The sequence below is a fragment of the Gossypium arboreum genome, chromosome 2 (genome assembly GCF_025698485.1).
Source record: "Gossypium arboreum isolate Shixiya-1 chromosome 2, ASM2569848v2, whole genome shotgun sequence".
NCBI classification, from domain to species: Eukaryota; Viridiplantae; Streptophyta; class Magnoliopsida; order Malvales; family Malvaceae; genus Gossypium; species Gossypium arboreum.
Window position 1 is genome coordinate 106352286 of NC_069071.1, and position 24276 is coordinate 106376561.

The following is a 24276-nucleotide window of genomic DNA, read 5'->3' on the forward strand; positions in this document are numbered from 1 at the left end:
CCTAAGTCACTAAAGCCCATTGGGCCTAAGCCTATTCAGTAATGATGGTCTTGGACCGAGCCCTTTTCAGATTATAATAAATTGGGCCTTAGCCCTTATTCAGATAATGAGATGGCCCATAGGCCCATTTCAAAATACATGCAACATCAAGTAAATATATGCAAGCCCATTTGGGAGACTACTCAACCCACCAACCACTACACTCCACCCGTACCAGCCATACACTCCATGTGGGAATAGCTCAACCCACCCAAATTTCAAAGACTCCACGATTGCGACCTTTGCTACTCGATTAACGATAAATTGAGGCAAAGCCTCCAAGATCGTGGACAAGTCACTTTCAGATTCCTCGTCAATATCCCAATCCTATGCATCGATAATAACAACATGGCATGCAAGAAATAACAACATCAAACATGCATTTAGGTCAATTTAACCTAGGGGTATTTCGTAATTTTCTACTAGGGTAAAACGTAAATTTTTCACTTTTAAAGGTATTTCAGAATTTATCTATTTTAGGGTTTTTCACGCATATTCCTACCTTTCACGTACTAACGAATCACGCATCGAGGGTTCTTACCGAATTGGACCGTTGGCCCATCATTCAAATTTTGGCCCATTAAGCCCAAAATATCGAGGCACAAAAATCATGCACTTTGCAGTCCAAATTTTGCAGTTTACCAAAAACATTAATCGATTTACCTCACGAGCATTCGCACACTCAAATCTACAAAATACGGTTTTCGGCATTTCGCTTTTCGACTTTTGCCGATCCGACTAAGAAAAAGGGTGTTAGTTACACACTGCTTGCGATGATATCCTGACGAGATCCACACACGAACCGCCTACAATTGGATTACTAACACGTTAATCTAACTATTCAAATACAAACTACGTATTAACCCCTTACAATATTCGGCCAACCACACCTACAGATCATAGTAAGCTTATAAGAAATCAATAAGCAACTCATTAACAAATTTTTGTCAATGTTTACCACATAATCATAATTTCACTGCAAGCTGTCTTCCTGAGCAACAGTCACTAAATTATTTATAACTGGAGCTACGAAACTCCAAATCAAGTTCCGTTAATTTTCCTGAAAATAGACTCATATATCTTCTATCCATCAAATTTTCAGAATTTTTGGTTTAGCCAATCAATACCAGATTTTTCTCAAAGTTTCCCATGTTTCACTGTTTGACTAATCTGACCACTCTTCATTACAAATCAAATTTCTCATTGTACAGAATTCAAAATATGTTCTTGTTTATTTCATTAGAAACTAGACTCAATAAGCTTTAATTACATAATTTATTCAGCTTCTAATTCATCTCCCACAATTTATGGTGATTTTCCAAAGTCACGTTATTGCTGCTGTCCCAAGCAGATTTATTACCAAATCACTCTTTCACACATACCTTGCATGCTTGTTATTTAAACATGTATATCACCAATAAATCATCACATATCTATGATTTTACTTAAGTATAATCTCCATTTCATCATTTTAAAGCACAACATGTTAGCCGATTTTTCCCCTTAGCATCTAAGGCACATGCATGCTCATTTGTTTGGCTCAACTTCACCTATCTTCCATTTTTCATCAAAAGAACATGAAACAACAACCATTTCCTTCATTTTAATTCATGACTAAATGCTCACAACACAACTAAAAATCAAAATATACTTCAAGAGTTAAGGTAGAATCAAGAAGAACTCATGAACCTCAAAATAGAAGCAAGGTACCAAGAACTTACCTTCAATTTTCCTCCTCCTAATGACCGAATACTCAAGAGCTTTCTCTTCTCCTTTCTCTTCTCTAACTTTCAGCTATGATGAACAAAGATGGACAAAACTTTATTCTTTTCACCCCTTTTTCTTTTAATAAAACTTCATATTTCATCCATTTAATTCTTTAATACAAAAGACATGAAATTCTTATCATGAAACATTTACCTAACCCGTTATCATGAAACATTTACCTAACCCATTATCATGGAACATTTACCTAACCTATTATCAATTTGTATCAATTTGTACCATAAATTATGGATATCAAGTGCACATTTTGTCTACAACAACATGATGGCTGGCCACTTCATGTAAAATGGGAGGTTTGTCATGCAAATCCTCCTATTTTGCACTCCTATTTATTTGGCCATTTCAATTTAGCCTATAGCATTTTCAAACATTTTCACATAGGTCCTATTTCATAATTTCACTCAGAAATGACAAAATCAAAGCATGAAATTTTGCCAACATTCACAAAATTCCCAAAAATTGGGGCGTTACAACTCTACCCCCCTTAAAGAAATTTCGGCCTCGAAATTTACCTGATCCAAATAGTTGAGGGTATTGTTGACGCATAGTCTCTTCTAATTCCCAAGTAGCTTCTTCCTTCCATGATTACGCCACAGATTTTTTACCAATGTAACCGACTTCCTTCTTAGAACTTTAACCTCTCGATCTAAAATTTGTATGGGTTCTTCCTCAAAGGTAAAATCAGTCCTTACTTCAATTTCTGCAACTGGCAGGACATGAGCAGGGTCAGAACGATAACGCCTTAACATGGAGACATGAAAAACATCGTGAATCCTGTCTAACTCTAGAGGCAATTCCAACTGATAAGCCACTGGGCCTACTCGCTTCAAAACCCGATAAGGCCCAATGAACCGCGGACTCAACTTGCCCTTCTTACCGAACCTTAACATCTTCTTCCAAGGAGAAATCTTTAAGAAGACCATATCACCTACTGAGTACTCAATCTCCTTACGCTTCAAATCTGCATATGACTTTTGCCTATCAGATGCTTCTTCTAACTGGTCTCTAATTATTCTGACCTTATCCTCAGTATCAGCTACCAACTCTGGTCCAAGAATTTGTCGCTCTCCTAGTTCAGTCCAACAACTAGGTGTACGACACCTTCGTCCATATAGTGCTTCATACGGTGCCATTCGAATACTCACCTGGTAAGTGTTATTGTACTCAAATGCTGCCAACAGCAAGTAATCCTCCCAACTACCTCGAAAGTCAATCACGCATCCTCTCAACATGTCCTCCAGAATCTGAATAACCCTTTCCGATTGACCATCAGTCTGGGGATGGAAAGCCGTACTAAAATTCAATCGCGTCCCCAACGCCTCATGCAACCTTTGCCAAAACCAAGATGTAAATCTGGGATCCGGTAGGCCGTTCGTGTGCGGATCTCGTCAGTATATCGTCGCAAACAGGTGTGTAACTGACACCCTCTCATAGACTAGATTGGTAAAAGCCGAAAAGCCGAAATGTCGAAAAGTCGGTATTTTGGGAATTTACGAGTATATTTGGTAATCTAAAGTAATAAACTGCAGTACGCGCGATTTCGTACATTTTGATAATTTGGGCTTAATGCGCCAAAGATCAGGTTCATGGGCCAACGGGCCCAATTCGTAAGTATCTTGTGTAAGTGTTCGATAGTACGTAAATAGTTAGGATATGCATGAAAACCCTAAAGCTAAATTACTATAATACCCCTATGTATGGAAAATTATCATTATACCCCTAGGTGCAAAATTACCGTTATACCCCTAGGGTTAATTTTGACCAAAAGCATGACGATCGATTACGTATGATGTATGCCATGATTATATATCATTGCACGGGGACATGGGTTATATTATGGAGGAAGCGTCCGGTGGCTATGCCACAATTATTCGATCTGGTGGCTCGCCACATATATCTGATACGGTGGCTCGCCACAATATTCAGATCTGGTGACTTCGTCACAATATCCGGCGACCTCATTGCGATTTCTGTTGTGTGTAGCGGTTGGGTGGGTCGAGTAGTCTCCCCACATGGCGTAAGGCTGGTACGGAGGTGTTATGGATGAATCTGGGTTGGGTTTCTGCATAAACATGTAATATCTGTTTTGTTCTGTTATGGGCCTATGGGCTTTATTCTGAATGCTGTTCTGGGCTAAGGCCAACTTATTCTATTTCTGTGGTTTGAGCTAATATAGGCTATGGTTGGGTTAATTTACACACTGAGTTTCCCCAAACTCACCCCTTTTATTTTCATCCACACAGGTAATTCCCAACCATAGTGGGCTTGGAGCTGTGAGGGAATTCGGAGTGGCCACCCGTTCTGAAAGTTTGATTTTCTTCTGTTGAACTGGACATCCTTTTAATTATGTTTGAGGTTTTGGGCTTTTAAATGTAATAAGGCCACTTATTTATTTTTGATGGTTTTTATATGTTTTATTAAGATAGGTAATATTTATATTTAACTGTTGAAATTAGATAGCTTTAGGGCGCGTTTTCAAAAACAGTAATTGATTTCAAAATAACACGAAAACAAGCAAAGCTACCGCAGTGAAAGATATTTTCCAAAATTAATCACTTTTCCTAAAATGACTTAATCAAATCGGTTTCCTAGAAATATCCATGACGTTAAGGTGTGGCAATGGCGGTATGCATGTCTAGGATTGGATCCGAAGGGAGCTTGGTACTTAAGCAGTTCGATGGACTCACCACCTCTTTTTCGGTTTCCTACTTTGTGCACAGCTTCCATTCACTTTAACCTATAATGAAATTATCTTTTAAAACACTAAGTAAGTTTTTCTGGATCAACAATATAAAATGTTTTGAACGCTTCGATGTAGCATGTCGGATCCGATCATAACGTCTGGGCCGGGTTTGGGGTGTTACAATAAATTTAAAAAGAATATGTATACTTAAATAACACTAAGATAGGTGCAACTTAGCAAGCAAATGCCTCTGAAATAGTAACAAAACTAATAATAAAACAAAAGTTATACAATAACAACAAAATAGTGAAATGGTAGCAAAATAGTGAAAAAAAAACAAGAAAATAGCAAAAGAGAGAGAGAGAGAGTAAAAAATAGCAAAAAAATTGCATTTTTTTTACATATTTGGGCCGGGACCTGGGCTGAAAAAGCCTTACCCAAGGCCCACCCTGTTTTCTAAATGGGTATTATTTTTTGCCCAAGCCCACTTTTTGGGCCTATATTTTTACCCAAACCCTCCCACTTTTTGAGCGAGCTTTCGGGCCGAGCTGGGTGACCCAGCCCACGAGCAGGTTTAATAGTATATAACTATTACTAAAACTATTAATATATATAATTATTATTATATTACATTATAGTAAAAGATATAATATTACATAATATTATAATGCTTAATCATTAATGCATATATATAAACTATTAATATATTATATATGATATGATACTATATTATATTATATAGTAGGAGGGAATTAAAGCATATTTCAACTAATATAATAAACAACAATATATAATATGTTAGTACAAATCGTCGATGAGGAAAATCTCGAACACACGAACGGAACTTGAACAGAAGAAGAAATATGACAAGGCTCCAAGGCGTGTATCAAGCCACTATCTTTAATGTTATATTCACTCCCACCTATCTTCGGTATGCAAATGAGTTCCAAGCAAATTAACCTCGAAGATATAATGAAGCTAATGACTATTTACATTTTGCACTAATGAGAAAAGCCCACTACACACTGGGCAATGTATGATAATAAACTCAACTTCTATAAAGGATTTCTGCAGTAATACTTTCTAGAATAATCTAATAATATTAGAAAATGAAGGAAGGAAAGAAAGAATATTAGAATTTGTTGGTATTATTTCCGAATGAAATCTCATTCCTATTTATAGGAATTTTCATTTCTCTTCATAGAGACTTCTTTCATCAATATGTGTCTTTCTGAATAATAATATCTTTAAAATAAACACATAATTATTCATTTATAACTATTCAAATAATATTATTTAAATAGTTATAATTCTTTTTAAAAATCAAACAATATAATCTTTTGATTAATTATACCCATTCATTTATAGTTATTGGAACACTATAAATATTTGAAAATTTTCCAATAATCACCCTCCATTTTCAAAATATTTTAGATTTTGATATTCTTGGAAATCGATTTGCATAAATGAAGTTATCTTTTGATTGAACCTTCACTTAGTGAAAACATGTTAAAGTTGCATGGTAGACTAAGCTTTGAACCAACTATTCATTTGATTAACCGAACACATCTCACACAATGATTTCAACATCGGTCAATGCATAGTATCTAGGGACACTATTATGGCCATGTGTCTGTGTCCTCTTTTCATGAGTGCTGTCAGAGCCAAGCCCTTGAGTTCCTAGAAGCTATCACACTTCCACTCACATAAGTAGATCCCATCAAGAGTTTTCCCATAATTATAACACTCTAACATATTTATGTTATGGGTCCATTAAGAGCACATTACTTATCCTTCCCTTATCATTGCAGGTACTTAGCACTTTAATCTTAGGATGGATTTATTTATAGTGCTAATAGTCACATAATAATGATGTACTTTGTGTCATTGAACTTAAGACTTGATGTTATACCAAGCATTGAGTTGAGTTTCTATCATGAATGACTCTAATTAATGAGCTTGAGTCCCATCCCTTTTGAGGTCCTTTTTACTGCATCTCTAGCAAGACTTTTTGTCAAAAGATCTGCTAAATTTTCACTTGACCTCACATAATTAATAGTGATCACTCCATCAGAGATTAATAATCAGACATAACTATGTCTTAATCTAATGTGTCTAGACTTTCCATTATATACTTGGCTATATGACTTTGCTAGAATAGCCTCACTATCACAACGGATAGAAATAGGTGAAATTGGCTTAGGCCATAAAGGTACATTATAAAGCAAATTTCTTAACTATTTTGCTTCTTTAGATACAGTGGCTAATACAATAAATTCTGTTGCCATGGTGGAATCAGTAATACATGTTTGTTTCTTGGAACCCCAAGAAATGGCTCTCCACTAAGAATAAAGATCCATCCACTAGTAGATACATGATCTTCCAAACTTGTAATCTAATTAGCATTCGAAAACCCTTTTAAAACTGGAGGATATCCATTATAACACAATCCATAGTTAACAGTTTCCTTTAAGTACCTAAGTACTTTATTCAAAGCTTGCCAATGCAAACTACTTGGATTACTTGTATACCTACTCAATTTCCTAACAGCATATGTGTAGCACCCCAAACCCGGCCCAGACGTTATGGCCGGATCCGACATGCCACATCGAAGCGTTCAAAACATTTTATATTGTTGATCCAGAAAAACTTACTTAGTGTTTTAAAAGATAATTTCATTATAGGTTAAAGTGAATAGAAGTCATGCACCGGTAGGAAACCTAAAAGAGGTGGTGAGTCCATCGGATCGCTTAAGTACCAAGCTCCCTTCGGATCCAATCCTAGACATGCATACCGCCATTGCCACACCTTAACGTCATGGATATTTCTAGGAAACCGATTTGATTAAGTCATTTTTAGGAAAAGTGATTAATTTTGGAAAATACATTCATTGCGGAAGCTTTGCTTGTTGTCGTGTTATTTTGAAATCAATTGTTGTTTTTCTGAAAATGCGCCCTAAAGCTATCCAATTTCAACAGTTAAAATAAGTAATAACTATCTTAGTAATACATATTAAAACCATCAAAAATAATTAAGCGCCCTTATTACATTTAAAAACCCAAAACTTCAAACGTAAATAAAAGGATGTCCAGTTCACCAGAAGAAAATCAAACTTTCAGAACGGGTGGCCACTCCGAAATTCCTCACGACTCCAAACCCACTATGGTTGAGGATTTCTGCGTGGATGAAAATAAAAGGGTGAGTTTGGGAAACTTAGTGTGTAAGGAAAACCCATTCAAAGCCCAAGTCACTCAAGCCTATTGGGCCTAAGCCCATTCAGTAATAAAGGGTCTTGGACCGAGCCCTTTTCAGATTACAATAAACCGGGCCTTAGCCCCTTATTCAGATAACAGTATGACCCATAGGCCCATTTCAAAATACATGCAACATCAATAACATAAGCAAGCCCATTTGGGGAGACTACTCAACCCACCAACCACTACACTCCATCCGTACCAACCATACACTCCATGTGGGGAATAGCTCAAACCCACCTAGCCCAACACTCCACAGTTACAGCCTTGCTGCTCAGTTAACAGTAAATTGAGGTAAAGCCTCCAGTACGTGGACAAGCCACTTTCAGTATTTCCTCCGTCAATATCCCAAATTCCATGCATCGATAATAACAACATGGCATGCAATAAATAACAACAATCAAACATGCATTTAGGTCAATTTAACCTGGGGTATTTGGTAATTTATCTCTTAGGGGTAAACGTAAATTTTCCACTTTTAAAGGTATTTCATAATTTATCTATTTTAGGGTTTTTCATGCATATTCCTACTTTTCACGTACTAACGTAATCACGCATCGAGGGTTCTTACCGAATTGGGCTCGTTGGCCCATCATTCCAATTTTGGCCCATTAAGCCCAAAAATATCGAGGGCACGTAAATCATGCACTTTGCGGTCCAAACATTGCAGCTTACCAAAAACATTAATCGATTTACCTCACGAGCATTCGCACACTCAAAATCTACAAAATACCGGTTTTCGATTTCGACTTTTCGCTTTTGCCGATCTAGACTAAGAAAGAGGGTGTTAGTTACACACTGCTTTGCGACGATATGTTTGACGAGATCCATACACGAACGCCTACAATTTGATTACTAACACGTTAATCTAACTATTCAAATACGAACTACGATTAACCCCTCACAATATTCGCCAACCACACCTACAGATCATAGTAAGCTTATAAGAAAACAATAAACAACTCATTAACAAATTTTTGTCAATGTTTACCACATAATCATAATTTCACTGCAAGCTGTCTTCCTGAGCAACAGTAACTAAATTATTTATAACTGGAGGTATGAAACTCCAAATCAAGTTCCGTTAATTTTCCCTGAAAATAGACTCATATATCTTCTATCCATAAAATTTTCAGAATTTTTGGTATGACCAATCAATACCAGATTTTTCTTAAAGTTTCCCATGTTTCACTATTTGACTAATCTGACCACTCTTCATTACGAATCAAATTTCTTATTGTACAGAATTCAAAATATGTTCTCGTTTATTCCATTTGAAACTAGACTCATTAATCTTTAATTACATAATTTATTCACCTTCTAAATCATCTCTCACAATTTATGGTGATTTTCCAAAGTCACGTTACTGCTGCTGTCCCAAGCAGATTTATTACCAAATCACTCTTTCACACATACCTTGCATGCATGTTATTTAAACATGTATATCACCAATCAATCATCACATATCTATGATTTTACTTAAGAATAATCTCCATTTCATAATTTTAAAGCACAACATGTTAGCTGATTTTTTTCCTTTAATGTCTAAGGCACATGCATGCTCATTTGTTTGGCTCAACTTCACCTATCTTCCATTTTTTTCATCAAAAGAACATGAAACAACAACCATTTCCTTCATTTTAATTCATAACTAAATGCTCACAACACAACTAAAAACCAAAATATGCTTCAAGAGTTAAGGTAGAATCAAGAAGAACTCATGAACATCAAGATAGAAGCCAACTACCATGAACTTACCTTCAATTTTCTTCCCCAAGTGACCGAACATTCAAGAGCTTTCTCCTCTCCTTTCTCTTCTCTAACTTTAGGCTATGATGAACAAAGATGGACAAAACTTTGTTCTTTTCACCCTTTTCTTTTAATAAAATTTCATATTTCATCCATTTAATTCTTTAATACAAAAGACATGAAATGCCCATCATGGAACATTTACCTAAATCATTATCATGGAACATTTACCTAACCTATTATCATGGAATATTTACCTAATCCATTATCATGGAACATTTACCTAACCCATTATCAATTTGTACCATGAATTATGGATATCAAGTGCTCATATTGTCTACAACAACATGATGCTGGCCACTTCATGTAAATGGGAGGTTTGTCATGCAAATCCTCCTATTTTGCACTCCTATTTATTTGGCCACTTCAATTTAGCCTATAGCATTTTCAAACATTTTCACATAGGTTCTATTTCATAATTTCACTCACAAATGACAAAATCAGAGCATGAAATTTTGCCAACATTCACAGAATTCCCGAAAATTGGGGCGTTACAACTCTACCCTCCTTAAAGAAATTTCGTCCTCGAAATTTACCTGATCCAACTAGTTAAGGGTATTGTTGACGCATAGTCTCTTCTGATTCCCAAGTAGCTTCTTTCCTTTCATGATTACGCCAAAGTACTTTCACTAACGGGACAGATTTCCTTCTGAGAACCTTAACATCTCGAGCCAATATTTGCACAGGCTCCTCCTCAAAGGTCAAGTCAGTCTGAATTTCAATTTCTGCAACTGGCACGACATGAGCAGGGTCAGCACGATAACGCCTTAACATGGAGACGTGAAAACATCGTGAATCTGTCTAACTCTGGAAGCAATTCCAACTGATAAGCCACTGGGCCTACTCGCTTCAAAACCCGATAAGGCCCAATGAACTGCGGACTCAACTTGCCATTCTTACCGAACCTTAATATCTTTTTCCAAGGAGAAACCTTTAAGAAGACCATATCACCTATTGAGTACTCAATCTCCTTACGCTTCAAATCTGCATACGACTTTTGCCGATCAGATGCTTCTTTTAACCGGTCCCTAATTATTCTGACCTTATCCTCAGTATCAGCTACCAACTCTGGTCCAAGAACTTGTCGCTCTCCTAGTTCGGTCCAACAACTAGGTGTACGACACCTTCATCCATACAGTGCTTCATACGGTGCCATTCGAATACTCGTCTGGTAACTGTTATTGTACGCAAATTCTGCCAACGGCAAGTAATCCTCTCAACTACCTCGAAAGTCAATTACGCATCCCCTCAATATGTCCTCCAGAATCTGAATAACCCTTTCCTATTGACCATCAATCTGGTGATGGAAAGCCGTACTAAAATTCAATCGCGTCCCCAACGCCTCATGCAACTTTTGCCAAAACCGAGATGTAAATCTAGGATCCCGATAAGAAATAATTGAAATTGAGACTCCATGAAGTCGCACAATCTCCACCACATACAACTTGGCTAACTTTTGAAGTGAAAAGTCAGTACGAACAGGTATGAAATGGGCCGATTTGGTCAACCTATCCACAATCACCCACACCGAGTCTTTCTTTGATGGTGTCAAGGGCAGCCCACTCACAAAGTTCATGGTTACCCTCTCCCACTGACTGTAACAGTCCAGAGGGTAATTGATGCTCAGCTTTCACTGACTAGCATGTCAGACATTTCCCTACAAACTCTGTTACTTCTAGTTTAAGTCCAGGCCACCAGTACAATTCTTGTAAGTTATGATACAACTTGTTCCCTCGAGGGTGCATGGCACAAAGTCCTCCATGAGCTTCCTTCAATATTGTCTGCCTCAAATCAGAGTCCTTCGAAACACAAATTCTTCCTTGGAAACACAGAACTCCTTCGCCACTTAACCCAAACTCAGAAGTCTCCCCTTCCTTAACTTGTTGAAAATGAGCAACCAAAGACTCATCTTCCAACTGCTTTTCCTTAATCTGGGCCACCCAAGTTGGCCTCACTTGCAACTCAACCAACAAACTTCTATCATCATACAGACTCAGACGAGCAAACATTACTCTCAGATCAGATACAGTTCTAAGACTTACAGCATCAGCTACCACATTAGCCTTGCCTGGGTGATACTCGATCGAACAGTCATAATCCTTAAGCAACTCAATCCATCTCCTTTCCCTAAGGTTCAGCTCCTTCTAAGTCAACAAATACTTAAGACCCTTGTGGTCTGTTTATGTAATACACCTCTCCCCATACAAGTAATGTCTCTAAATCTTAAGTGCAAATATCACTGCCGCCAACTCCAAATCATGAGTAAGATAGTTCCCTTCGTGAGGTTTAAGCTGTCGTGATGCATATGCAACCACCTTACCCTCCTGCATTAACACACAGCCCAAGCCTACATGTGATGCATCACTGTACACAGTAAAATCCTTCCCAGACTCTGGCTGAATTAACACAGATGCTTCAGTCAAAACTTTCTTCAACTTCTCGAAAGCTTCCTGCTGCTTCTTAGTCTATACAAACGGTACTCCTTTCCTTATGAGTTTTGTCAAAGGTGCTGCCATCACAGAAAAACCTTCTACAAACCTTCTGTAGTATCCTGCCAGTCCTAGAAAACTCCGTATTTCCGACACTGACCTAGGCAGCTTCCACTCCAAAATCGCTTCAATTTTTCGAGGGTCCACCTTAATCCCCTCAGCAGAGACCGCATGTCTTAAGAAGGTTACCTCCCTCAACCAAAGTTCAGACTTGCTGAACTTCACAAAGAGTTCCTTCTCCCTTAACTGATGATATCCAGATCAAAGGTCGATCTTGGAAAATAAAGAAGCTCCTCTAAGCTGGTCGAACAGATCATCAATCCTTGGCAGTGGATACTTATTCTTTATCGTCAGTTTGTTCAACTGGCGGTAATTGATGCATATGCGCATTGTCCCGTCCTTTTTCTTCACAAATAGCACCGGTGCTCCCTATGGAGACACGCTTGGCCTAATGAAGTCCCTATCCAACAACTCTTGAATTTGTGCCTTTAGCTCCACCAACTCCTTCGGTGCCATTCTATACGGTGCGATAAACACTGGTGCCGTTCCAGGTAATAAGTCGATTCCAAACTCCACTTCTCAGTTTGGAGGCAATCCTGGAAGCTCCTCAAAAAAAAAAACATCTTGGAACTCCTTTACGGTCTTAACCTTATCCACTGTGAGTCTCTCCTCTTCTGACTGACTTACAAATGCCAAATAGACCTCACAACCTTTCCGAATCCACTTTTCGGCTCTTAATGCCGCCATATTAGACAAATAATCCCTTCGCTCACCTATCACCATAACCTCCTCATCCTTTGTGGTCCTTAACACCATTCGTTTAACAGCACAATCCAGAGTCACTTTATGCTTAACAAGCCAGTCCATTCCCAAAATGAGATCAAACTCTCCAAGCGGTAACTCCATCGATCTCGGGGAAAATCTTACCTTGAGTTTCTAAGGGTACATCCTATACAGTTTGTCTACCCTAACCGAGTGACCCAAAGGACTTAGTACAGATACCCCACTCACAATCTCCTCAGAGCAGTCCAAGTTGTCCATAATTTATTCTGTGGCCTCCAACCAATATTCCGTCACATTCGGGGCTATAACAAACATACCCCTAAAGATCTCCGCTCCGTTAGCCCGAAGTCATTTAGAAATAAATCCCCGAACTCCATTGCCCGTACTTGCCCCGGTAACCCTTTCCAGAACACGAAGCATTGCCTGTGACAGGGTATCATCCCCGACACCGCGATCATGAGACTCTACCTCTGTTGTCGGTGGTACCGGTGCATCCACCGCCGGCATATGTCTCGAGGATGAAGATCTTGCTCGAGCACTTTCTCGGCTTCGTCTACGGCCTCTTGTACTCATATTGTATTATCTTGATTACGAATTTTTATACATCAATTAATATTCCAGTGTTTATTACAGATGTTTTATGAATCAGACAGTAGTTCAGAGTTTATTTTCGCAGAATCAACGTCTAGCTACAGTTTCAGTCTCTTATCAGATTTTCCTATGGTTTCAGTATCGTCCTATCTAGAGTATCCTAGTGGGATTTCAGTACAGACAGATAAGTCAGAAAATATTCAGAAGAGTTCAGAGTAATACTTACAGACTTGAGCCGGAGATTCGGAATGCTACCTTCTAAAGATCTAAATTTTGAAAATCGAGTTTTTTGCATTCTTTATAAAGTTTTCGTTTTCGAAAATCTTTGTTTTTGTAAACCCATTCCACAGCCGAGTTGTTGCAACCTAGGCTCTGATACCACTAAATGTAGCACCCTAAACCCGACCCAGACATTATGGCTGGATTCGACATGCCACATTGAAGTGTTCAAAACATTTTATATTGTTGATCCAGAAAAACTTACTTAGTGTTTTAAATGATAATTTCATTATAGGTTAAAGTTAATGGAAGCCTTGCACCAGGTAGGAAACCTAAAAGAGGTGGTGAGTCCATCATTTGCTATACCAAGCTCCCTCGGATCCAATCCTAGACATGCATACCGCCATTGCCACACCTTAACGTCATGGATATTTCTAGAAACCGATTTGATTAAGTCATTTTAGGAAAAGTGATTAATTTTGGAAAATACTTTCATTCGGAAGCTTTGCTTGTTGTCGTGTTATTTTGAAATCAATTGTTGTTTTTTTTAAAATGCGCCCTAAAGCTATCCAATTTCAACAGTTAAAATAAGTAATATCTATCTTAGTAATACATATTAAAACCATCAAAAATAATTAAGCGGCCATATTACATTTAAAAACCCAAAACTTCAAACATAAATAAAAGGATGTCCAGTTCACCAGAAGAAAATCAAACTTTCAGAACGGGTGGCCACTACGAATTCCCTCACAGCTCCAAGCCCACTATGGTTGGGGATTTCCTGCGTGGATGAAAATAAAAGGGGTGAGTTTGGGGAAACTCAGTGTGTAAGGAAAACCCATTCAAAGCCCAAGTCACTCGAGCCTATTTGGCCTAAGCCCATTCAGTAATGATGGTCTTGGACGAGCCCTTTTCAGATTACAATAAACCGGGCCTTAGCCCTTATTCAGATAATGATATGGCCCATAGGCCCATTTCAAAATACATGCAACATCAATAACATATGCAAGCCCATTTGGGAGACTACTCAACCCACCAACCACTACACTCCACCCGTACCAGCCATACACTTCATGTGGGAATAGCTCAACCCACCCAAATTTAACACTCCATAGTTGCGACCTTGCTTTGCTCGATTATCATAAATTGAGGCAAAGCCTCCAAGACGTGGACAAGCCACTTTCAGTACTTCCTCGTCAATATCCCATCCATGTATCGATAATAACAACATGGCATGCAATAAATAACAACAATCAAACATGCATTTAGGTCAATTTAACCCTAGGGGTATTTCGTAATTTATCTTTTAGGGTAAAGCGTAAATTTTCCACTTTTAAAGGTATTTCAAGAATTAATCTATTTTAGGGTTTTTCATGCATATTCCTACTTTTCACGTACTAACGAATCACGCATCGAGGGTTCTTACCGAATTGGGCAGATTGGCCCATCATTCCAATTTTGGCCCATTAAGCCCAAAAATATCGAGGGCACAGAAATCATGCACTTTGTAGTCCAAACATTGCAGCTTACCAAAAACATTAATCGATTTACCTCACGAGCATTCGCACACTCACAAATCTACAAAATACCGGTTTTCGACATTTCCGCTTTTCGACTTTTGCCGATCTAGACTAAGAAAGAGGGTGTTAGTTACACACCTGTTTGCGACGATATGCTAACGAGATCCACACACGAACTGCCTACAATTTGATTACTAACACATTAATCTAACTATTCAAATACGAACTACGTATTAACCCCTTACAATATTAGGCCAACCACACCTACAGATCATAGTAAGCTTATAAGAAAACAATAAGCAACTCATTAACAAATTTTTGTCAATGTTTACCACATAATCATAATTTCACTGCAAGCTGTCTTCCTGAGCAACAGTAACTAAATTATTTATAACTGGAGGTACAAAACTCCAAATCAAGTTCCGTTAATTTTCCCTGAAAATAGACTCATATATCTTCTATCCATAAAATTTTCAGAATTTTTGGTATGGCCAATCAATACCAGATTTTTCTTAAAGTTTCTCATGTTTCACTGTTTGACTAATCTGACCACTCTTCATTACGAATCAAAGTTCTCATTGTACAGAATTCAAAATATGTTCTCGTTTATTCTATTTGAAACTAGACTCATTAATCTTTAATTACATAATTTATTCACCTTCTAAATCATCTCTCACAATTTATGGTGATTTTCCAAAGTCACGTTACTGCTGCTGTCCCAAGCAGATTTATTACCAAATCACTCTTTCACACATACCTTGCATGCATGTTATTTAAACATGTATATCACCAATCAATCATCACATATCTATGATTTTACTTAAGAATAATCTCCATTTCATCATTTTAAAGCACAACATGTTAGCTGATTTTTTTCCTTTAACATCTAAGGCACATGCATGCTCATTTGTTTGGCTCAACTTCACCCATCTTCCATTTTTTTCATCAAAAGAACATGAAACAACAACCATTTCCTTCATTTTAATTCATGACTAAATGCTCACAACACAACTAAAAACCAAAATATGCTTCAAGAGTTAAGGTAGAATCAAGAAGAACTCATGAACATCAAGATAGAAGCCAACTACCATGAACTTACCTTCAATTTTCTTCCCCAAGTGACCGAACATTCAAGAGCTTTCTCCTCTCCTTTCTCTTCTCTAACTTTAGGCTATGATGAACAAAGATGGACAAAACTTTGTTCTTTTCACCCCTTTTTCTTTTAATAAAATTTCATATTTCATCCATTTAATTCTTTAATACAAAAGACATGAAATGCCCATCATGGAACATTTACCTAAATCATTATCATGGAACATTTACCTAACCTATTATCATGGAATATTTACCTAATCCATTATCATGGAACATTTACCTAACCCATTATCAATTTGTACCATGAATTAGGGATATCAAGTGCTCATATTGTCTACAACAACATGATGCCTGGCCACTTCATGTAAAATGGGAGGTTTGTCATGCAAATCCTCCTATTTTGCACTCCTATTTATTTGGCCACTTCAATTTAGCCTATAGCATTTTCAAACATTTTCACATAGGTTCTATTTCATAATTTCACTCACAAATGACAAAATCAAAGCATGAAAATTTGCCAACATTCATAGAATTCCCGAAAATTGGGGCGTTACAATATGCAATATCTGGTCTTATATAAGTCATTATGTACATAAGACAACCAATTACACTTGCATATTTCTATTGACCAATTTTCCTACCAGCATTAGATACTAATTTTATTTGAGGATCCATAGGTGTAAATGCTGGTATACAGTTGAAAAGATCAAACTTTTTAAGCATATTTTCAATGTAATGTGTAACGACCCAAAATCCATTGGCACCGGAAAAGTGTGTTATTAGGCATCCGTTTTAGTGAAATAAGTTCGAAAATAATTATTAAAAATAATTATGAGTCTAGTGGTGTGTCTAATTAGGTTTTAATTAAGTAAATTTAGCTTAATTTAGAGTAATTAGTAAAAAGGATTAAATTGAATAAGAGGTAAAAGTTTAATTCTAAAGCAATAGAAAGTAAAAAGGGCCAAAATGGCAAATATGCCATTAAGTAATGGTTGAGGCGGCATAAACGTATTAAAATCTAAGATTTTATTTAAATTATATATATATATTATATTATATTATATTATATAATTGATTATTATAATTATTAATTGTTATGGTTTTATATTATTATTATTATTATTATTATTATTATTAAATAAATTAAATAGTAGAGAATTGTATGGTAATAAAAAATATTGGTATATTTGTAATAAATAGATACATGTGTACTTGTTATAAAATATTTTGTTTACTTAATATTAAAGTAATAGATAATTAGATTAAATTATATTATCGATAATTAAATAATTATATCATAAGATTTTTTTATGTTAAATAAAGTATGATTATGACAAGTGTAAGGTGATAAAATATACATATGTAATGATAATATTTATACAATTATAATATTTTATTTAAATTAGTAGATATTTATTATTTATTATTATTAAAATTAAGAGATATTTATTAATTAAATAATTATAAAATAATATTTTTTGTGATAATTAAATAAAATTATAACAAATGTAGGGTGGTGATATTGGCCAAATGTAAAACATGTGTGTACAATTGTTATATATATAATTGCTATTAAATAGATATTTATTAATTAAATATAATATAAATAAAATAAAATAAAATAAAAAGAAATAAAGCATAAAATAAATAGAAACAAAACAAACATAATAGAAAACAGAAGCATTCGAAAACAGGGAAGAAAAAGAGAAAGAAAAAGGGAAAGAAATTGAAAAAGGAAAAACTAGAGATTTAAAGTTTGAAGCTTTGATTGGTAAGTCAATTAAGTTCTTTTTAGTTAATTTTGATGTTTTAGAAGCTTTAGAATAAAGTTTTGTTGAATTTAAGTTGAAATTTTGAAAGTTAATAAATTTTTTACTAGGATTTATGTTGAACAAATGATGGAATTGTGGGTTTATTTGGTAGAAATTTTGATTGGAATTGAATAAAGGATTGAATTGTAAACTAAGTTATAAGTTTTGAGTTTTAGGGATTAAATTGAAATAAATTCGAAATTATGAAATAAATTGTAAACTTATGTGCCGACTACTGTTATTGTTACCGTTACTGTTACCAATTCGACACTTTGTGTGTCGAATCTTTATATCGCTTCTCGTTATGATTCAAGACTTTGTGTGTTGAATCTTTATCTTTATCTTTATCGCTTCGCTACCGCATCGATTCTTGATTAGGTCTCGTGTGCCGTTAAGGCACATTGTGCTGTACTGGTGTGTTGGTTGGAATCCGTGTATCCGCCGAGTCTGTAGCATCCCAAACCCGGCCCAGAAGTTATGGCTGGATCCGGCATGCCACATCAAAACGTTAAAAAATTTTCCATTCTAAATCCGTAAAATCGTACTTGATGTTCAAAAGATTAATTCATTAAGGGTTAAAGTGAATGGAAGTCATGCACCGGTAGGAAACCGGAAAAGAGGTGGTGAGTCCATCGGATTGCTAAGTACCAAGCTCCTTCGGATCCAATCCTAGACATGCATACCGCCATTGCCACACCTTAACGTCATGGATATTTCTAGGAAACCGATTTGATTAAGTCATTTTAGGAAAAGTGATTAATTTTGGAAAAAATACTTTCATTGCGGAAGCTTTGCTTGTTGTCGTGTTATTTTGAAATCAACTGTTGTTTTTGAAAATGCGCCCTAAAGCTATCCAATTTCAACAGTTAAAATAAGTATTACCTATCTTAGTAATACATATTAAAACCATCAAAAATAATTAAGCGGCCATATTACATTTAAAAGCCCAAAAACTTCAAACGTAAATAAAAGGATTTCCAGTTCACGGAAGAAAATCAAACTTTCGAGCGGGTGGCCACTCAAATTCCCTCACGACTCCAAGCCCACTATGGTTGGGGATTTCTGCGTGGATGAAAATAAAAGGGTGAGTTTGGGGAAACTCGATGTGCAAGGAAAACCCATTCAAAGCCCAAGTCAACTCAAGCCTATTGGGCCTAAGCCCATTTAAATATGATGGTCTTGGGCGAGCCCTTTCAGATTACAATAAACCGGGCCTTAGCCCTTATTCAGATAATGAAGATGGCCCATAGGCCCATTTCAAAATACATGCAACATCAATAAACATATGCAAACCCATTTGGGAGACTACTCAACCCACCAACCACTACACTCCACCCGCACCACCATACACTCCATGTGGGAATAGCTCAACCCACCCATTAACACTCCACAGATTCTTGACCTTGCTGCTCAGCTTATCGATAAATTGAGGCAAAGCCTCCGATCGTGGACAAGCCACTTTCAGATTTCCTCCGTCAATATCCCAGTCCCATGCATCGAGATAATAACAACATGGCATGCAAGAAATAACAACAATCAAACATGCATTTAGGTCAATTTAACCTAGGGGTATTTCGTAATTTATCTCTTAGGGTAAAGCGTAAATTTTCCACTTTTAAAGGTATTTCAGTAATTTATCTATTTTAAGGTTTTTCATGCATATTCCTACTTTTCACGTACTAACGAATCACGTCTCGAGGGTTCTTACTGAATTGGGCAGATTGGCCCATCATTCCAATTTGGCCCATTAAGCCCAAAAATATCGAGGCATAGAAATCATGCACTTTGCGGTCCAAACATTGCAGCTTACCAAAAACATTAATCGATTTACCTCACGAGCATTCGCACTTCAAATCTACAAAATACCGGTTTTCGGCATTTAGACTTTTCGGCTTTTGCCGATCTAGACTAAGAAAGAGGTGTTAGTTACACACATTTGCGACGATATCTTGTCGAGATCCACACACGAACCGCCTACAATTGGATTACTAACACGTTAATCTAACTATTCAAATGCAAACTACGTATTAACCCCTTACAATATTAGGCCAACCACACCTACAGATCATAGTAAGCTTATAAGAAATCAATAAGCAACTCATTAACAAATTTTTGTCAATATTTACCACATAATTATAATTTCACTGCAAGCTGTCTTCCTGAGCAACAGTCACTAAATTATTTATAACTGGAGCTACGAAACTCCAAATCAAGTGCCGTTAATTTTCCTTGAAAATAGACTCATATATCTTCTATCCATAAAATTTTCAGAATTTTTGGTTTAGCCGATCAATACCAGATTTTTCTCAAAGTTTCCCATGTTTCACTGTTTGACTAATCTGACCACTCTTCATTACGAATCAAATTTCTCATTGTACAGAATTCAAAATATGTTCTTGTTTATTTCATTAGAAACTAGACTCAATAAGCTTTAATTACATAATTTATTCAGCTTCTAATTCATCTCCCACAATTTATGGTGATTTTCCAAAGTCACGTTACTGCTGCTGTCCCAAGCAGATTTATTACCAAATCACTCTTTCATACACCTATCTTGCATGCATGTTATTTAAACATGTATATCACCAATCAATCATCACATATCTATGATTTTTACTTAAGCATAATCTCTATTTCATCATTTTAAAACACAACATGTTAGCCGATTTTTCCCTTTAGCATCTAAGGCACATGCATGCTCATTTGTTTGGCTCAACTTGACATATCTTCCATTTTTCATCAAAAGAACATGAAACAACAACCATTTCCTTCATTTTAATTCATGACCAAATGCTCACAACACAACTAAAAATCAAAATATACTTCAAGAGTTAAGGTAGAATCAAGAAGAACTCATGAACCTCAAAATAGAAGCAAGGTACCAAGAACTTACCTTCAATTTTCCTCCTCCTAATGACCAAATACTCAAGAGCTTTCTCCTCTCCTTTCTCTTCTCTAACTTCAGCTATGATGAACAAAGATGGACAAAACTTTGTTCTTTTCACCTCTTTTTCTTTTAATAAAACTTCATATTTCATCCATTTAATTCTTTAATACAAAAGACATGATATTCTTATATTGAAACATTTACCTAACCCATTATCATGAAACATTTACCTAACCCATTATCATGGAACATTTACCTAACCTATTATCATGGAACATTTACCTAACCTATTATCAATTTGTATCAATTTGTACCATAAATTATGGATATCAAGTGCTCATATTGTCTACAACAACATGATGGTTGGCCACTTCATGTAAAATGGGAGGTTTGTCATGCAAATCCTCCTATTTTGCACTCCTACTTATTTGGTCACTTCAATTTAGCCTATAGCATTTTCAAACATTTTCACATAGGTTCTATTTCATAATTTCACCCCCTTTTTCTTATGGAACAAAAATTAACTAAAATTGTCGGGTTCTATCTTAAGCTTGTGCTTTCTAGAGGCCTACTAACATAATTAAACCTATGCAAACATTCATAGGATTCCGGAAAATTGGGGCGTTACAGAGTCCAAGTCAAGTTAATAGGGGCAAATGAAATAAATCTACTGATAAAACTAAATTTGAAGGATATAGCATATGTGAAAGTTGAGAATTGAAATAAATAAATAAGAATGATATATATATATATATATATATAATCGAATGATAACATAAAAAGATTAAATTGTTCATTAAGTGATGATAATTGTAATGTAAAAGTATGTGTGCGATTTAATGTATTTAATTATAAACTAAATTATAGTGATACCATTGAGTATATACATACTCAGCGTACGGTTATTTCTGTGTGCAGGTTGTACAAGTCAAGTACTGAACCAACATCCAAAGCCAGACCCGACTTCAGCAAACTTTTTGGTGATGTATATTTTCTTTTGGTAATGTGGCATGTACATAGGATGTGTATAAAGGTTATTATGTTTTGAATATAAATGGTTTAAAATATTAGTATTACAAGTCTAAGAATTATAATGAAAAGTATATCCATTTCAATTTAATTAGTACAATGATAAATTTAAATTGATATTATATTGATTAAGTTGATTAGAGGTATTTAGAATAGAAAATGAATGTGTGAAATAATTTGGTTGAATTGGTTATGCTTGAAATGGATATGGTTTTAATTGCAAGGAATTTATGTAAAATAAGCGTAAATCTCATCGAAATTTATTAAAAAAAATTTGGAGTACTTAAACAAGTCTCGTTTCACTTAAATGTATGCTTTAGACTTTGAGAGTTCAATATAGGAATTAGTAATTAAATTATGCTATGAATGTTATTTTATTTGTGAATTATTCATAAGTTGTCTGACACGTCCGGTAATGCCTCGTAACTCTGTTCCGGCGACGGTTCGGGGTTAGGGGGTGTTACATAATGTGATTGTGATAAAGCTATAGTGCTTTCATCTCAGGTTATTTTAATCCCAAGAACAACATCTGCTACACCCATATCTTTCATAGCAAAGTTGTTTGACAAGAATTTCTTTGTGTTTTCTATTTTTTCCAAATCCGTGCCAAAAATGAGCATGTCATCTACATATAAGCAAATTATGATACCTTTTCCATTTTCAAATTTGCTATATATACACTAATCAGATTCATTTATTTTATAGCCATTAGCTAAAACAACATTGTCAAACTTTTGGTGTCATTGTTTTGTTTCTTATTTAAGTCCATATAAAGATTTAACAAACTTACATACCTTATGCTCTTGTCCTGGAACAACAAATCCTTCCGGCTGTTTCATGTACACTTCCTCTTCCAATTCACCATTTAAAAATATAGTTTTAACATCCATTTGGTGAACAACCAAATTATATATAGAAGTAAGTGATATTAAGAGTCTAATTATAGCAATTCTTGCTACTGGAGCATAGGTATCAAAGTAATCAATACCTTGTTTTTGTGAAAAACCTATGGCTACCAGCCTTGCTTTAAACTTATCAATGGTTTCATTGACCTTCATTTTCTTTTTGAAGATCCATTTACAACCTATTGGTTTGGAACCTGGTAGAAGATCAACTAAGATCCAAGTTTGATTTCCCATTATTGAATCCATCTCATCATTTATTGCTTCTTTCCAAAAAGCAGAGTCTTGAGATTTCATTACCTCTTCAAATGTAATAGGATCATATTCTGTATTATAACAACAATGTATCTTATTGCACATACCTTCACCTTTTTCTTTTACAAGAAACATATGAAATCTGGTCCAAAATCTTTGACCTTTTTAATCCTCTTACTTCTTCTTAATTCTTGACAAGATTTATCATTATTATCAATTTGTTCCAATGGAATCTCATTCTCATTGAAGAATAAATCAATTGTTGTGGCTATAATTGTCTTAATATAGAATTGAATCTATTTTCATCAAAAATAGCATCTCTTGATTCAATAATAGTATTAATTGAAATTGAATCATTTGGTTCAATTACAATAAACCTATATGCCTTAAGATTATGTGTATATCCTATGAATATGCATTCAATTCCTCTTTCACCTAAATTTTTATATTTAGATGTTGGAACTTTGACAATATCTCTACAACCCTAAACCTTCAAATAATTAAGGTTTGGTTTCCTTTTCTTCTATTGTTCATAAGGGGTCTTATTAGGAACTCTATTTAATATATGACAAGCTGTTAGAACAGCTTCTCCCCAAAAACCTTGTCCAAGATCTGAAAATGATAACATTGAATTTACCATTTCAGTCAATACTCTATTTTTCCTTTCAACTACACCATTTTGTTGTGGTGTGTAAGGGGCTGAAACTTGATGGACAATCCCAATGGATTCAAAATAACTTGGATTATAGTATTCTCCACCTCTATCTGATCTTAAGCACTTGATAAATGATTCACATTGAAGTTTAACTTCAGATTTATAAACTTTAAATTTATCAAGGGCTTCATCTTTTGAATGCAATAAATATACATAACAATATCTAGAACAATCATCAATAAAAGTAACAAAATATTTCTTTCCACCTAATGTAGGAGTATTATATATGTCACCTAAATCACTATGTATCAAACCAAGCAATTTTGTTTTTCTTTTAATCTTAAGGAAAGTGTTTCTTGTAATTTTAGTCAACATACATGTATTGCATTTTTAATATTATTATTAAAAACATGAATTAAATCTAACTTATACATGTCATTCAATTTTCTATAATTCAAATGACCTAATCT

The 24276-nt window shown here is 35.4% G+C and overlaps 1 long non-coding RNA gene across 1 annotated transcript; it reads right to left on the reverse strand.

The window, feature by feature from the left end:
- Positions 1-14234: 14234 nt before the first annotated feature.
- Positions 14235-16420, reverse strand: LOC128283979 (uncharacterized). The gene is made up of 3 exons (XR_008274285.1): positions 16272-16420; positions 15311-15352; positions 14235-14433 (listed from the first exon to the last, which is right to left on the reverse strand). It is a non-coding gene; the product is annotated as an uncharacterized LOC128283979 (long non-coding RNA).
- Between the last annotated feature and the right edge of the window lie 7856 nt (positions 16421-24276).